This window comes from Tenrec ecaudatus, chromosome 10, assembly GCF_050624435.1.
Source record: "Tenrec ecaudatus isolate mTenEca1 chromosome 10, mTenEca1.hap1, whole genome shotgun sequence".
In the NCBI taxonomy this organism is placed as follows: domain Eukaryota; kingdom Metazoa; phylum Chordata; class Mammalia; order Afrosoricida; family Tenrecidae; genus Tenrec; species Tenrec ecaudatus.
The window spans coordinates 117,783,311-117,800,174 of record NC_134539.1 but is presented as its reverse complement, the minus strand read 5'-3'; positions in this window follow the sequence as shown (position 1 = coordinate 117,800,174).

The window sequence follows — 16,864 nt, the reverse complement described above, 5'->3', positions numbered from 1 at the left end:
GCCACTCCGAGCAGCTTGAGCGCTAAGGCAGGATGTTCTCCCAGCAATCCTGCCTGTCACTTCCCATCACAGCTGATGCCCTCTTACCCGCCAAGGGGCCGTGGGGTGGAACTGACTGTGCTTCCTGGCAGGGACCCCAGGGAGGCCGGGGCTCAGTCTGTTGGGGTCCCTGGGGACCCGGAGGCCTTAGCTATGTCAGGACCAGGTTTTCCCCCGGCCAGCTCCCCTTGACTGGCGCTCAGAGGCTGGGATGGCACAAGGCCCCTTTTATGCTCAGAACGACAAGGTGACCTTTGTTTTGACTTCTCTGAGGACAGTTTATGTTCAGACCCATCTCAGCTGTGACACAAGCCTCCCCACTCCCCACCCCTACCCCACTCCAAGCTTAGAATTCCAGAACCTTAGAAGGTCAGAACTGAGTCATTGCTAATGATCAGTGAATGCAGACTTTTTCCTCTTTGGTTCTGTTTTGTTTGTCTCAAAAATTTTGCAAACAAGGTAGGCACATCATTAAGAAAAATTAAATACCAAAATGCTTATAATTCAAAGAGCACCTCTCTTCCCCCTCCCCTCCCGACTTCCATTCTTGTCCATGTGCCTTGCTCTCCTGCTCCGCCTCTTTTGATGTCTGACTTGGTATTTCTCAATAGTCTGCTTAGGCTGCTCATCCCTGCTGCACCCATTTCAGCCAGCGCCTGCTCACTCCTCAGGAGGGCAGACAGGGGCTTTGCTCCAGGACTCACTCGCTTCTCCTGGTCTCTTCCTCCCTACAATGAAATATCGTCCTCACTAGCCAAACCTAGAGCATTACTGACAGGCGTCTTGGTGGTGAAATGGGCACACCTTGGGCTGATTCTGGCAAGGTTAGCAGGTCTGAAACCACCAGCTGAGGGAGAGAGATGAGGCTTTCTACGCCGGTGAAGCTTGCCACCCACAGGGGCAGTTCCACTCTGTCCTACAGGGTCGCGCTAAACCTGGCATGACTTGATGGCAGGGAGTGTGTTTTGGTGGCAGAGTGCTTGCCTCCTGTTGGAGTTGCCCCGGTGTGATTCCCTGCTGACATTCCTCCCGTCTGTCAGGAGAGCCTCCTGTACCGCTGTGATGCTGAACAGGTTTCAGACGAAGGGGATGAGGAAGAAAGACCGGGTGATCTATTTTGAAAACCAGCCAATGAAAAATCTATGGCTCACAACAAAGCCCACATGGAAGAAGCACACCAGCCTGTGCAATCACAAGGTGCTAAAGGGACCAGGTATAAGGCATCATGCAAAAAAATTATATATATATATATATATATATATATATATATATATATATATATATATATATATATATATACACACACCATAGTGAATGAAGGGGGAAGTGCAGAGTGGAGACCCAAAGCCCATGTGTCAGCCACTGGAGATCCCCTCACAGAGGGGTTTAGGAGAGGAGATGGGTCAGTCAGGGTGCGATGTAGTACCGATGAAGAACACAGTTTTCCTCCAGATCCTGGATGCTTCCTCCCCCCAACTACCATGATCCGAATTCTACCTTGCAGGGCTGGATAGGGCAGAGGTTGTACACTGGTGCATATGGGAGCTGGAGGCACAGGGAATCCAGGGTGGACGATACCTTCAGGACCAGGGCTGTGAGGGGCGATACTGGGAGAGTAGAGGGTGAGTGGGCTGGAAAGGGGGAATCGATTACAAGGATCCACGTGTTACTTCCTCCCTAGGAGATGGACGGCAGAAAAGGGGGGAAGGGAGACTCCGGATAGGGCAAGATATGACAAAATAACAATATATAAATTATCAAGGGCTCGTGAGGGAGGGGGGAGTGGGGTGGGAGGGAAAAAAAAGAGGACCTGATGCCAAAAGCTTAAGTGGAGAGCAAATGCTTTGAAAATGATTAGGGCAAAGAATGTACGGATGTGCTTTATACAATTGATGTATGTATACGTATGGATTGTGATAATTGTTGTATGAGCCCCTAAAAAATGTAAAAAAGAAAAATCTATGGCTCACAGTGGACCGGTTCCACTGTGCATGGGGTCATTCTGAGCCAGGGACCCACCAATGGCTGCTGATCCCCCACCGAGAGCAGTGTTATTGATAGTACATTTGGGTCACCTGAGTCAAGCCACGGACCAGGAGATGATTTCCTCGTCCTTCCCCCTCCCTCCTCCGCCCCGCAGTGGGGCAGAGCAGATGCTCAGCAAACAGCTATCTGATCCCCGACATTTCTCAACCTCCTTTCCAGGTTTCTCTGACCTAGTCATGTGACTACACCTGCCCCCTAGTCTGCCAGTGGGGTTAGCCCTTTGGGAAGATGTGTAGGAGGCTGCATGCACCTTTCTTCTCTCTCCCTCCCGCCCAGGAGATGCTGGGTTTTGTGCCCCGCAAATACAAACGAGAGATCTTCCTGGCGAATGGGGGCAGGGGGGCAATCCAATAGCATCACTACCAGGGTCCCCGCTCACACACGCATGCATTCAGTCCAAACTAAACGTGTTTGAGCACGTCTCTGTGACCAGCGGATGGCGGCACACACGTTCTCTCAGAACAACCTTTCTTAGTCTCATTACAGTGGTAATCAAAAGGTCCAAAAGCCCGATCTAAACAGTGGCTCCCGAGGAGATGGCACGGGCCAGGTCAAGTCAAGGCCGAGAGGGCAGCTCAGAAGGTTATAGTAACTGTTTGTTGGGGGTTTTTTGGGGGGGGGCGGTGGGTGTATTCCAAAGGCACCCTCTTCATAGACGTTCTCGATGGACACAGGATGAACACAGCGGCTTCGTATGAAAAGCGCAGACAGCGGAAAACTGCGTTGGCGAGCAAAAGACCAAGCAAGTTGTATTTAGGGATTTCTTCCCGCATCATGATGCGCCCTGTTTTCCAGAGTGGGAGTCACTGCCCCGCCCAGGGGTGGTAGTGGTGAATAGCTGCACCGTATCCTGATTACTGGGCTGCAGTATAAAGGTTTTCATTTTCAGGGGGCGCCGAGTAGTTTTTTCCTGAAAAGGGGCTGGTCGGACAAATCGGTTTGGGGTTTTGGAGGCACCCACTCGTTCTTGTTAGGTGGCAAAGACTGTCTTCTGAAGTGTCTCTTGGGAAACCTGACCCTCTCCACCCAACCACGCCGACCTTGCTCCGTCGCACATGTGTTTGTTCTCCAAACTAAACGAACATTGCTCAGGGGCGCCATTTGAGTCCCGCGCTGGCGCCCAACCTGTCCTTTGGACACGGTGTGAATGGAAGGGCGCAGGGTGGATTCTTCCGGAAAGGGAGAGCGAGATGGACGTGCTGCCTGCAGATGGGCACGGAGCTTGGGGGCGGCGACCGTGAGAAAGGAGCACTTTGCGTCTGGGCCTCTGTTGTATCATGAAGGGCCTTGCGGCTTCTCAGTCATGGTCTTGGCCTCACCTTCCTATGTCTTACTGCCCCTGCGGTCTACCTTCCAGAAGACGTGGTCCAAGCTATCTTATAATCTTCTGCAGCACATTTTCTCTCATTGTTTAGTTTTTCATGTTGGAGAGCTCTGTCTTATTCTCTAATGCATTTCAGGATATCCCATTCTCATGATAGGATTTCTAATCGCCTTTGTTACTTCTACTGGCTTTCCTGGAAGGCTTTTGGTTTTGCGTTTTTTAATTCTTCGCATTATCTTCTTCCTGCGGCTGCGCACTCCCTCCCCTGTGTGTTGTACTGGATGTCAGACCTGGTGGTGATGATGATTCGGCGACGTCCACAGTGGGCTCAGAACACCCAGGCCCAGAGCGCCCGTCTATCCGACTGTCCTTGAGCGATTCATCCCCGCCTTTTTCTTCCTGGACTTCCACATCTCTAAAATGGGGCCAAAAACAGAATCTCGGTGAGGATGGGAAAGAAAACTTACTACATGTCAACCCCTTGGAAACTTCCCTAGCAACACAGAGCGACGCCTTGGCTGTGATCCCTCCCTGTCAGTACCGGGATAGTGACGTGGTACTCAAGAGAGCGCCGGAAGTCTCGTGCTCAGTGGGGAAGCTCGCGGGAAGGTGGACCTCACAGTTGAGTTTGGGGTGAGGCTTGTGCTCTAGCCATTGGACATAGCATTGGCCTTGAAGGCATCCCCACACCCTCCCCCATTCAGAGCTGTTTTCTCTTGCAATGAGGATGGCGGTGAGGCGTGCCATGACCACTGTCATGAGGGGCTTGGGATCTTGCTGATTTTTGCTCAAGCCCTCCAAAGGAAAGCTCCAGGCACACTAGTAGGTGCCACCAAGGTCTGGGCCCCTCAGGGGATTCCTATCGCTCTAAGGGCCATCTGGCGGGGGTGAGAGCCGCCATCTGTCAGCACTGTGGTGCCTTGAGGGCCGCTATGGCACTGGAAGGTAGGCCGCCGGTATTTTCAAAATCCTGCAGGATCGCTCATGGTGACCAGGATTCCGAGGAGATTTCGGATGCAGACGTGGAGGAAGCAATGCTTGGTGCTCGACTTCCGAAGACCACCCGGTGAGAGCCCTTGGGACCACAGAACGGTGTCCGGTGCACCCCCTGGGTGGGAAGGTGTTCTACCACAGCTACACAATGGCCTGCACCCCGGGGGTGATCATGAATGGCACAAGCCTGGGCAATGCCTAGAGTGTTGTGCATAGTTCGAGCAAGTCCAAGCAGAGTCTGTTCGGTGGTGACCAGGGAAAGCAGGGGAGGGAGGAGGGGCAGGCGACCTCAACTGGAAGCTGAAGCTGAATTTTGAAGTCACCTTTTTCTGCCAAGTCTCTTGTTCAAACAAAACGTCCGGGTCAGCCAAGGTGTGAGGCTGAAGCCCGCAGCAAAGTCCTACTTGGGGTGGGGTGACATCTGTGGCTCCCCCACTGACTCTCCCCTGTGAGTTCTCACCCCGAGCTCTCCTGTTTGAACTCTCAGTATGTGGGTACCCGGCATCCCCTGGTCTCATTTTCAAAGGACGGGGAAGCGGAGGCTCAGTGAGAGAAAGCTGGCACCTGATGCCCTTCCTGCCAGCTCTGTGCTCTACTTCCACACCTTGCTGTTCTGGTGCCCAGACCAAACTCACTGCCATGGAGTCCGTGCCGACTCATAGCGACCCTACAGGACAGGGCAGAACTGCCGCGGTGGGTTTCTGACACTGTAACTCTTTCGGGGAGTAGAAAGCCATGTCTCTCTCCCACAGAGCGGCTGGGTTTGAACTGCTGACCGAGCAGTTAGCAGCCGGACACGGCACCTCTGCCCCAGCAGGGCTCCTGGTTGCTCTAGGTGCCGTCAGGTTGGTTCCGACTCACAGCGACCGGTCCTAGGCCCGACAGAACAACACGCCACCCTGGCCTGCGAGGTCCTCACAGGTCCTGTTGTGCTGAAGCCCATTGCTGCGGTCACTGAGTCAGCCCATCTTGTTGAGGGTCTTCTTTGTCCCTGTGCTGCCACCTTACCAAGCACGATGTCTTTCTCCAGGGACTGGTCTCTCCCGGCGACATGTCCAAAGTGCTGCTCACCGTCCTTGCCTCTGACGAGCCTTCCGGCTGCACTTATTCCAGGACGTTTGTCTGACCTTCTGGCAGTCCACAGGACTACCTCCAGGCCCTGCTCGTCGAATGTCTCCAGCTTTCTGCCGCCTTCCGGACTCGCTGTCCAACGTTCACTGGCCGCTACTAAGCACAGGACACAGCATCGGATTCCTGGTTCACTGTTCCCAGAAAGTTCAGGGCGAAGTCTCAACTTCCTCCCTGCACACTCCTTTTGGGTCCTAGTTTCTCTGGCGCTGTCTTGACATTCTATTTCCATCCCACCCCCTCTGGGGATAATAACAAGGGGCGTGTAATTGCTGCCTGCAGGGTAAAGTAGCTTTACCTTCTATTTGTCCTAAAATGTTCTCTTCCCATAATTTTCCCTCCCCAGCCTCTGTGGCCTAAGTCCTCGCTAGCCCCCCTCCGTTCCAGCCGGTGGAGCTAGCTTCCACCCCCACTTGTTTTACGAGCCTCTCGGATGTAAGCCAACCACTGGGGCAGACACCGTGCCATTTCCATCTCTCTAGGGCAAAATCCGATCCCCTTCCAACGTTCCGCCCAAATGCCACCTTCTCTGAGAAGACGTCTGGCCTTGAGGCAGTGCCTGAATCTCCAGTGCCTCATCGCCTTGTCTCTAAAATGGGGAGCAGGGGACCTGCCTTCCCGGGCTTGGGGGAGAGTTGAACAGGAATGCGCAGGGAGGCTTTGGCACCCAGAGCAGGAGCTCAGTCTGTGTGCACGGTTATTGTTGTATGTGCATCTATTGTGAAAATCTCTCCTTCTGTCTTCTGGGGTACATCTAATTGCTCCATTAGGTAGGTGGCTCTTAGCCCTAACTGCACATTAAACTCTCCTGGGAGGCTTTTAAAAATTGGCTGCCGGAGCCCCTGCGGGCCAAATGAAGGTGACTCTCTGGGGCTGGGGCCCAGGTATCAGCATTATAAAAGCCTGCTGGGCCAGGGATTCTAACAACCAGCCTGGGCTGAGAGCACTCAGCTGGTGAGGCGCTGCTCACTGCTCTCCCCTGCCCTGCCCCGGGCACTCCAGATTCCATAGCTGTTGAACGAATGAATGGAAGGGAAGCATGTTGGCGAAGTCCGGCTTGTCATGAGGTCGTGGTGGATGTGAGTTTTTGCACTGAGGTTAATCGGGTGCAGGCCAATGAAGACCAGGCCAACCAGTGACCTCCACACAGGCCCGCAGGCTGGGGCTCGGCACTCAGGCGACAGGGATCGCTTTCCCAAGTGGCCTCAGGCTTATGAAGTGCTCTCCTTCTTGCTGTCCTAAGAATCACCTCTCCCCTGGCTCTCCATTGGATGTGAAGCCCCATTTGACAGGTAAGGCAACTGAGGCCCAGAGGAAACCTGGTTTTCACAAGGTCTCAGAGCACAGAGAGAGAGAGGGCCAGGCTGTGGGCCGAGTCTCCTGGCACTGTGTTGAGACCCTCAGGAGAGAGGCAGGTCCTAAGAATGAGGAAGTTCAGAAGCATAGGGTGGGGTGGGGTACAGGGGAGCTCCTCTCTGAGAATCTGCTCCAGGATAGCAGCTCCCCTTAGGAAAGCATGGGAGGGGGCTAGGGGGTGCCCCAGCAGTGGCGGAGTTCCTGCGTGTGCATGTTCTGGATGTGATGCTGCTGCCTGTGGCTCCTGCCAGCCTGCTGCCATGCTGAGTGAGTGCCCCAGAGGTGCACTCTGATGTCAAAGCCCCCCACCTCCAGCTCTGCCCACCAGGGGGCCTTTGCTAAGCTGCAAGTCCCAAGACTCACATGTCTGTCTCTCTCCAGGAAAGGGGCAGGGGAGCATATCCTCTTCTGGGTTGGGCCCAGTGCCCCAGGGGGACCCTCCCTCTGGCACCCCCCTTGCCAGAGCAAAAGAAAGCTCTGCCAAAGGAGGCTGCCTGTGGATCTCCTGGCCCTGTGCCCCACTCGCTGCCGTGCGCCCGCTGAGCCTTCCTGTCTGCCAGGCTCGGCGTAGGCAGGAAATTTCCCTGGGCACCTGTACCCCTGACTGTGCGTTAATTGCTTCATCTCCAGCCTCCCCCTCCCCCTTCAGAACTGAGGAACAGGGTCACCTTGCCACATGACTGTCCCCCGTCCGTATTTGAGTTCACGGAGGCAGCCGGGGACCAGGGGGGCAGGATGAGGAGGGGCCGCAGGGTCAAGGGCTCAAATACTCAAGTCTGGCCTTCACCTAGTCCCTTTCCTTCCTCCATGCCACACGTACCAAAGAAGACACAAACACGAAAACAACACATACACACACACACATGCACACACAAACCCCCGTACCTGTTGCTGTAGCTGCATTCTGTGTAGTGGCCACCCCGTGCCTTACAGAGTAGACCTGTCCCAGAGGGTTTTCTCTGATGCCTTCTTTGTGGCCGCGGTGGCCCTGCCACTGGGTGGTTTAGGTGCACCAGCCTTTAAGTGAGCATCCACAGCAAAGCGCCGCCACCATCTACACACCCTCAAGGTCTGTGGTCCCGTCGACGGCCCCCAAAGATGACTCAGCGGGTCCCCCAGAGACATCTAGGGAGTAGTGATGAGCCTGTTCCAGATTGGGGGGAAGGGGAGGCCCGGATTGGTGTAGACTCCCCTGACTGAGGCAGAGAGGGAGGGTGCGTCTAGTGCCTTCCCTTGGTGGGTCTCTCTTTGGGACCTTGTTGTCCTCTTGCCTCTGCTTGGCAGGGCCCATTCGCTTCCCCCCAACTTTCCCCCTGACCCCCAGCACACAGTGTTAGCTCTTTGATCCATGCATTCTGCCTCCACACCAACTCCTTGGCCGCTCTGCTTGTGCAGAGGGGACCGAGCCTCAAGGCAGGAGTTCTTGTCTTTCAGGGACGCAAGGACCTAGGATTCTAGCCTTCATGCTTCGTGGCTTGGGGCACATCCTTGCTTCCTTCTGTGACTAGCCTTCTTTACCGATAAGAGAATCAATAGCAGGCACCCCAGGTTCCCTTGTAGGGCATTCCAGTGGAGCCCTAGGTCCTTCTGTGTGGGGACCCAGGCCCCACGGGCCATCCCGCCTCCCAATGAAGGAGTTTTCTTCCAAGAGGCTCAGGGATTCTCAGACACCCCCAACCTCTACCCCCAGGGAAGCCAGATGGTCAGTGGTGGGAGCATTGAAGTGGTCAGGAGTGGAGAGACTGCCCTGGCCAGGTGGGCACTCACCAGACTGTGATCTCCTGAGGGCATGTCTGGGTCATCTCTCCAGTGCGTATCTTAGTCCCCAGACTTGATGCCCAGCAAATGTTTGCAAAGCAAAGCAAAGCAAAACAAAACAACCATGAGTCACTGAGGAGATGAAGTTGGTAAGGTAGAAAAGCCAGGAAGGAGGGGACCTGGGCCCGCAGAAGAATGAGAAAAGACAAGATGGGTCAAGGCTGTGTAACCAAGTGTCCTTGCACCCCAGTGGCTTCAAACCATCTCCCACGGCCACCGCCTGTGGATGAGGCTCGATGGGAGGCAGGCACTCGGACACTGAGGTGAGGTGAACGGAGCGAACACCATCTTGAATATCGCCAGTCGATTGTGTTGGCGAGGAGAAAGCTGCCTCCGGGAGGCTCCCCACCAGCGACTGGTCAGTCCATGTGGAAGTGACCTGTGTGCTCCGATGCTCATAACCATTGGCTAGGACTATCCCCATGGATACTGTTGCCCACTGTTCATTGGCCAGGGCTAGTCACGTGGCATCTCCCAACTGCAAGTGGTCCAGCGAATGCAATCTTCCCTTGTGACTGGAAGTCCGAGGGGCGAGAATCTTTGCTGAGTAGCATGGATGAAGGAGAACCGTGGAGAATTAGCCGTGGAGGGCTGCGGGAGGATGGGTGTGTTGACGTCCCAGTTCATCATGGACCCACATCTCAGAGTTCCCAGCTCCTCTGATGGCCACCCGCTAGCCCCCATCCCCCTTAGTATGATGAAGTCATCATTGGACTCCCGGCAGCTAAAAGGGAAAGACGAACTGCACATGAATTGAATGGGAGCATTGACTACATGTCAGGTGCCGTGCAGGGCACCGAGAATCTAAGACTTAACTTCTGCCCTGTGGGGAACTCCAGTTATATAAATAAAACATTATCAAAGAGCATTAAGTTTTCATCCATAGTCAGAACGGACCATCTGGGGATAAAGGAAGACATATGAGCTGTGGCTGCAGTTGGTGGCTGCTGGATGTCTCCCAGGTGCCCTGGTGGCTTAGTGCAAGACATAGTGTTAGGCTGCTAACCACAAGGCCAGCTGTTCAAAACTGCCACCTGTTCCTAGGGAGGGAGGAGAGTCAGTCTCGAGAACCCTGTCCTCTAGAGTTGCTAGGAGTCAGAATGGACTCCCGGGCACCTACATGGTCCCTGGGTTCTTCTCCAGTGCTGCCCCTTCCAGGTAGGGGCCTCCCCAAATGGAGTCATTTCTGCAGGAGAACCAGAGACTCACCCCAAAGCCTTCAAAGTACATTCATGTTGTCTGAGTAAGTGCCGTGCTCTTATTAATGGGGCCATTTCATTTCCATTACATTGTTTAACGGCCATTTTCCTGGTGACATTGTGCTATCCTTGTACTGAGCTCCCAACCCAATCAATAAAAAGAATGGAGGAAGAGAGAGAGAGAGAGAGAGAGAGAGAGAGAGAGAGAGAGAGAGAGAAGAGAAGAGAAGGAATATGGAACCTTTGCTTGGGCAAGAGGGGCCTCGCTTTTCCATTATTTGGAGGACAAATGTTACAATGCACAATTTAGCTGGAATTAGGAAAATCAAAGCTTAGAGGATTAAAACTTTAGTTAATATCACAAGTAGCCATATTGGAAGGTGGATGAGAAGGGCACAAATGACTCACATATGTTCCCCGATGAACTTCAACTCCAGTCAAGAATCATAGCTGCCAATCATTGAATCTCTTTATGGCTCCTGGTTGCCGCTGAGTAAAGTCCCAACCACGCAGCTTGAACGAAAAGGACCTTTGAGTTGCCTATTCCCTTCCCCTTGACTTCCACCTGCACCCCACACTCTAGTCCAAGGCTGCCTGCATCCCTAGTCCTCACCCAGATGTGGGGCGTCCCTGTGTCTTGGCGCGTGGTCCTCCCTCTGTCTGCGATGCCTGCTCCTCTAGTCACCTACTTGGGAAACCTTCAGCTAGCCACCTGGCATCTTCTACTGGGGCCCACCCCTGTCCCCTCCACAGTCTCCTTGAGCCCCCTTCTGGCTCTTATAAAACCTCACCCAAGCCCTGGTCAGACAGGACTCACGGTGGCTTCCTTGCCTGCAGGACCCTCCAAGGCAGCAGTTGTTGTATCCAATGCACTTAACGGAACGCCTGGCCCAGCCTGCGACTCACTGCTATGGAGTCCATGCTGACCGGGAGCCAGCCTATAGGACAGAGTAGACCTGCCTCGGTGGGTTCTGAGACTGTAACTCTATAGGAGTGGAGCGGCTGATGGTTTTGAACTGCCGGACTTGCAGTGAGCAGCCAATGTGTAACCACTGTGCTTCCAGGTCCAGGGGCATGCATTAAACTGAGTGGGCAAATCAATACCATACGTTTAGTGGATGAATGAATAGGTTGGAAGGAATCCGAAGGGGCACCAGATGTCAACTCTAATTCAAAACAAGAAACAACAGCCCAGGGGCCAAGTCCAGCCACATGCCTGTTTTTGTCAATAAAGTTTTATTGCAAACACACGCCTGTTTTGTCAATAAAGTTTTATTGCAACATTCCATTTGTTCGCACACTGCTGGTGACCACTTTTGCACACAGACAGAGGTGACAAGTTGCGACCCAGATGATCTGGCCCAGTGGTGCTCAACCTTCCTCATGCTGTGGCCCTTTCAGCCAGTTCCTCATGTGGTGGTGACCCCCAACCAGAAAATGATTTTCGTTGCTACTTCATCACTGTCATTTGGCTACTGTTATGAATCAGGTGATCCCTGTGAAACGGTCGTTCAACCCCCGAAGGGCTCGCGACCCGCAGGTTGAGAACTAGTGATTTTGCAGAAAAGGTTTGCCTCCCACCGCTCTAGTGCTGGCTCTTAATCTTGTTTGGGCCAGAGACCCCTTTGAAAATGCCAGACCATCTTCGAAGGGATGTGTGCACAGACACAGAGCACAGCTGGCTCTTGGGGCCCAGGCAGCCAGCCTCCCCTGAGGGACCCATCAAGCAATCCTGTCGCCGGAGGCCAGTGGGATGAGAGTGTTCATGTGGCCGCCTGCCTCAGAGGGTGCAGCCAAGCGCCCTGGAGTAGGAAGCGTGTCTCTTACAAATCATCACTTTGGAAAAATGTTTAAGAAGTTAAAGCATCTCCGTCCTGCATCTCTCTCGTGACAGGGAACTCACCACCACACGTGACATCACTTGCTTGCTGGAGAGCACAGCGTGTAGGGAAGGCCCTCCCAGCTCATCTGAGCTCCGCCTCCTTGGGACTTAAACCATCCCCGCCCCCCGCCCCCACCCGGTCCTTCTGGGTGCCAAGGTCTTGCCCCCATGGGTGTGGAGAGGCCAAGAGAGACCAGAGGCAATGAGGAGCGGCATGTGTAGAGGCAGGAAAGGAAATGCAGGGGAGGGGCGGGGGGCAGGGCCTGCAATCTGCTAGCACACCCAGCCTTGCTGTCTTAAACAACAAGGGGCCATGGAGGCATGCAAGCTAATGAAGCCATGAGCGATGGGAGGTGCTAGGCCTCTGGGAAGCAAATTGTAGGCCAAACGAGCTCATTTTTTAGCGGAATTATTAAATTAGCAGATGAAGGAAACACATTAGACTTTATGAATTTTGCTCTTAGCAGAGCCCTTGATAGAAGGCTGCTCAGTGTTCGGGGCTGGCATCGCCAATCGGATCCCTGGCTGAGGGCTGGTGCTCTGGGGAGGGACAGGGAAGGAGATGGAGGCGAAATGAGCTCCTGCTCTGGGCCAGGCACTGTCCTGGGGGTGTAGCTCCACGCCCCCACTTAGCGCCCCACCTGCCGCACAGAAGGGGCAATTGTCCCCACTTGAAAAGGGAAGACGTACTCAGAGAGGTGGAGCGCTTCTCCTCAGGTTGCAGCCTCTGCCTCGGTCCCCAGCCAGTGCTCTGTGCCCTGGAGATGGAGTTGGCACTGGCCGAGCGCTCCTGCTTTAGGGATTTGAGACATGTATCAGATGATGAGGGTGGCCAAGTGCTGGGACAGGCAGGTGGGCCAAGAGCCTGCAGGGGCATTTAGTCGAGGGATGGGTTGGGAGAAGGATGAACCCCCAGGAGCAGAGCTAATCTCGTGGTGGTGTTTTAGAACTCACTGCCTTCAAGTCGGTGCTGACTCACTGCGACCTTATAGGACAGGGGAGAGCTGCCTCTGTGGGTTTCTGAGACTGGAACTCTTTACAGGGAGTAGAAAGCCCCATCTTTCTCCTGAGGTGGTTTCAAACCGCAGACCTTGTGGTTAGCAGCCCACAGAGTAACCGCTAGGCCTCCAGAACCCTATGCGTTTTGGGAAGGTGTGCTGAAGAGGCAGGTGTTCAGAGAAGGGGAAGGGTGAGAGCGCACCACGTGAGGAATGGCTGAGAGAGAGGGTGCTGAGGATGGCGGTGGCTTCAGAGCATGGGCTTGGTCTCATGAGGCCCAGGGGCCTTTCAAGCAACAAGAAGCACACAGCCCTATCTCTGGAGAATCCCAGGGGCAGCCCCGCATGTGTTAGTTCTGAGGCTGGGCTGGATAAGCTACTGGGAAGCCCCTCTCACAGCCCAGCCCCTGTGTTCTGGAGCCAAGCCGAAGGAACGACGTCCAGCAGGACAGCCTTAGATGCTCCCACAGAGCGCGGGTGTTCAGGGGAGAACCCGCATGTGGTGCGCGCACAGGGGATGGGCCCTCAATGGCTCCTCCTGGCCTGAGATCAATCCCCCAGGCTTTCCTGCCTTCCCGAGTCCCGCTAACATGGGATGGATGGGGTGGGGGGCGGCCAGGGGTCAGTGTGAGGGAAGGAGGAAGTCTTCACTTCCTGAGAACTTCCTGTAGCGGTGGGGGTCAAGGAAACAAAGCAAAATCTAAACCCACTTCCATTGTGTTGATTCTGACACCTAGTGAATGTATAAGTATATAGGGTTTGGGTTGTTGTTGTTTTTTTTAAGACTGTGAATCTTTATAGGCGTAGACAGCCTCATCTTTCCCCCTTGGAGTGGCTGGTGGGTTTGAACTACTGATCTTGCAGTGAGCAGCCCTACGCCTAGCGCAGAGCACTATGTCCAGACTCATCAAAATGGGAGGGAGAAGGAAAGGCAAAGGAAGCAGTGAGTGGAATAGGTCTGTGGTCCAGCCTGCCTGCCTACACTGCTGTCCTGAGGCTAGGCTAGGCATCAGAATCCCAGACGGACTGAGCTGCGGGACACACGTGATACAGCAGACAGGGTAAGTGCTCCCGGTCTCTTGCACTAAACCTGGAGATAGTCCGCTCCCCACCTCCCTGTGGCCAAAGTGATGGGGAGCTCAGAGCCTGCGAGGCCAGGTGGGTCCAGAGTATCCCATCAGAGGTGGGAGCTGTGTCCTTGGGGAGGGTGCTGACTGGAGGCCAGGAAACCGGGGAGGTCGCTGCAGAAATCCCAGGTGCTGGCAGCCTGAGCGTGGTTGCCAAGGAAAGCTGATGAAGAGGGAGGGTTCCCTGCATGTGCCCACATCTGTGTGTGGGCACGCCTCGGGCCGTCTGGCGTGTCTTGCTGTGGGGGGGGGTGCCCGCCTGCCCCCGGAATCGTGAGCCTCTAGCTCACTGTGAGTGAGTGTGCAGCAAACCCAGGCTCCGGGAGAGGGCTGTTCTGAGAAGCCTTGCTCTAAGGCTGTAGCCCCAAGCCCAGCCACAGCCCCAGATCCAGGTTCCCACCGCCATCACCTCCCTGTGTGGTACCCTGCCTCTGTGGAGAGGTGGGCTGGGCTCTCCATACTGGGCACTGTTGGGTCAGATGCTCAGCTGTCCATTTCATCCTGGCTGCCCTCTCCTGCTTCTGCCCTAGACGTCTTAGATATTACAAGGGAGCTTCCTGGCTGAGGAGAAGCCATGCACATCCCTCTAAGTGGGTCCTCCAGCAGGTGGACCAACTGCCGGAATCAATTTCTTGTCTTACCAAGCAGTAGATTGACTTTGGGGGGGACACAGGGCCTCTTAAGAGAATGCCATAGAGATGCCTGGGAGGAAGGAAACCTTAACGGCCGGCATGGTTTCCTCAGTATTTCTTGCCCACCCCCTCCCCTGCATGCATGCCAAGTGTGTTAAGGGTTTCCCCATCCACACAAAATTCTTGGGAACTTTCACTAGGGTGGCAAGGGATCCTGGGAAATGTAGTCCCAGGATGTTGTCAATGACTCCCTGCTTGCTTAGTCCAAATATCCATCTCTGCTCCCTCGCCCTGTCTCAACCTTGTTGGTAAACGCCCCATCACTGGTGAAGAGGGCTCCTTCAAACCCAGTCTGGCTCTCCTGGTTGCTTTGACCAGAGCCACATCGATCCTGCCCTTGCTGAGACCTGGACCAAGAGACAGATGTGCCCTTAGTCTCTCCGAAGGGGGCGGAGAAGCAGATGGAGAGAAGTTTGCCAGCAAAGCGAGGTTGCCAAGCCCCAGAGCTCCACTCTCGGCCATGCTTTTGAGCTGCGTGAGGACCTTGGGCGGGCCCCACTCTCGGCTTGTGTGCCCTTGTGTAGAAGGGTGGTCCTATCTGGCTCCCAATCGTGGGCATGGGGTGGCGATGTTGTTGGCTGCCAAGGCGTCAGTTCCAAGCTTGGCACCCTGTGGCACAGAGCAGAATTGCCCGAGTGCGGTTTCTAGGCAGTAATCCTTATCAGAACAGGTTGCCAGCTCTTTCTCCCCGGAGTCACCGGTGGGTTTGAACCACACACCTTTTGGTTAGCAGGCGAGTGCTTCAATCCTGGGCCTGTTATCCACTGTGCTGAAGTGTGGCTTTCCAGGCTGTGACATACTGGGGAAAAACATTTATCCAGAGATGTGCTACTAGTGTTTAACAACCAACTCTGTGCAAGAAAAATAATCCCTGATTTATAATGATTGCCAATTCCTCTGGTGTAAAGACTCCCGCCATGATTAATGTAAACTGAATGTGGAGCTGACCCAGACGCTGTGGAGTCCGTTCTGACGCACGGTGCCCTCAGGAGTGTCAGAGTAGAACTGGGCTCCGTAGGGTCTTCAGTGGCTGGGTTTCCAAATGTAGGTCACCAGACCTTTCCTGCAAAGTGCCTCTGTGTGGACTTGAACCTTCAACTCTGCAAAGTGCATTCCCCATTTGCCCCACCAGGCACTCCTGAACAAGGACACGGACACAGACATCATCAGTGCTTGTGAGCTGGCAAGAGCTGATCCCAGCACCTCCCTGCCTTTATTCTAAACCATCACTGACAACCCGGGCAGAACAACCTATGTCAAGGCAGGAAGCAGGTGGCCCAGCTAGCGTGTCTAGCACTGGGCCTCAGAGGTGAGGCTTTCAGGGAGGGAAAGAAACAAAGAGATGAGAGAGCATGTTAGGGACTAAGAAGATGACAGCCAAGCAGAGAAGCACGTGGTTCTGGAAGGACATGACTTTATGCCATGTGCTTGGTTCTAGGTAATGGGATGGGGGTGGAGGTGGGGACATCATCACCTCCTGATGTTCCCAGGCCTGGGGGTGGGGGAGGATGCCCATCATGAAGATGACCAGGGAGCTGGGCAAACAGACCAGTGTTCCCTGAACACCAGGGATGACGTCTGAGCAGCTGCAGCCAGGAGAGGGCAAATCCAATCTCTGTAATGGCTGGGGCATTAATTCTGGTGATGATCTCAAGGAGGCCATGCCAAGGGCCCGGGTGGGGGGATGTCCCGGCTTACATCATCTGCTATTCCTGGGCCACTGCATGGCCTCTCCATCGGGGACTTCCTTTAGGCCGTAAATCACTGCGCTGGCTCCCAACTACCTCATTCTCTTGAGGACAGAGGGAACCCACGCACGCAGAGCCAGGTGAGGTCCGCGGGTCCTCTGGAGCTGGCTCTGGGAATGGAGAGAAGAGTCTGTCTCCTGAAGTCCCAGGGACCAGGGTTCAAATCTCCTCTGTGCCACCCATCACCTGAAGGATGCTGCTTAAGGATGTCATTTCACTTGTCTGCGATCTCCTTCCCTCCAATGGCCTATCATTGTACCTGTAAGGAAGGGGTGGATGAGCGAGGGAGGTGTGTGTGCACCGTCCGACACCAGGCCAGGCTCCTTCTGGTTGCTCAGTGAACACGCAGGCTCTCTCATACTGACTGTTTTTCCTCTTGCAGAATGTTCCCTGCAGTTCGTGCGTGGAAGCTTCCAGAAGAAGCGACAACCTCCCTTTCTGGGACTTCCCAGACTTTGGGGTGAGTGGTTCCCAGGCATGGCGTGGGGGCAGCCTCCCTGGAGGTGTGCAGGCT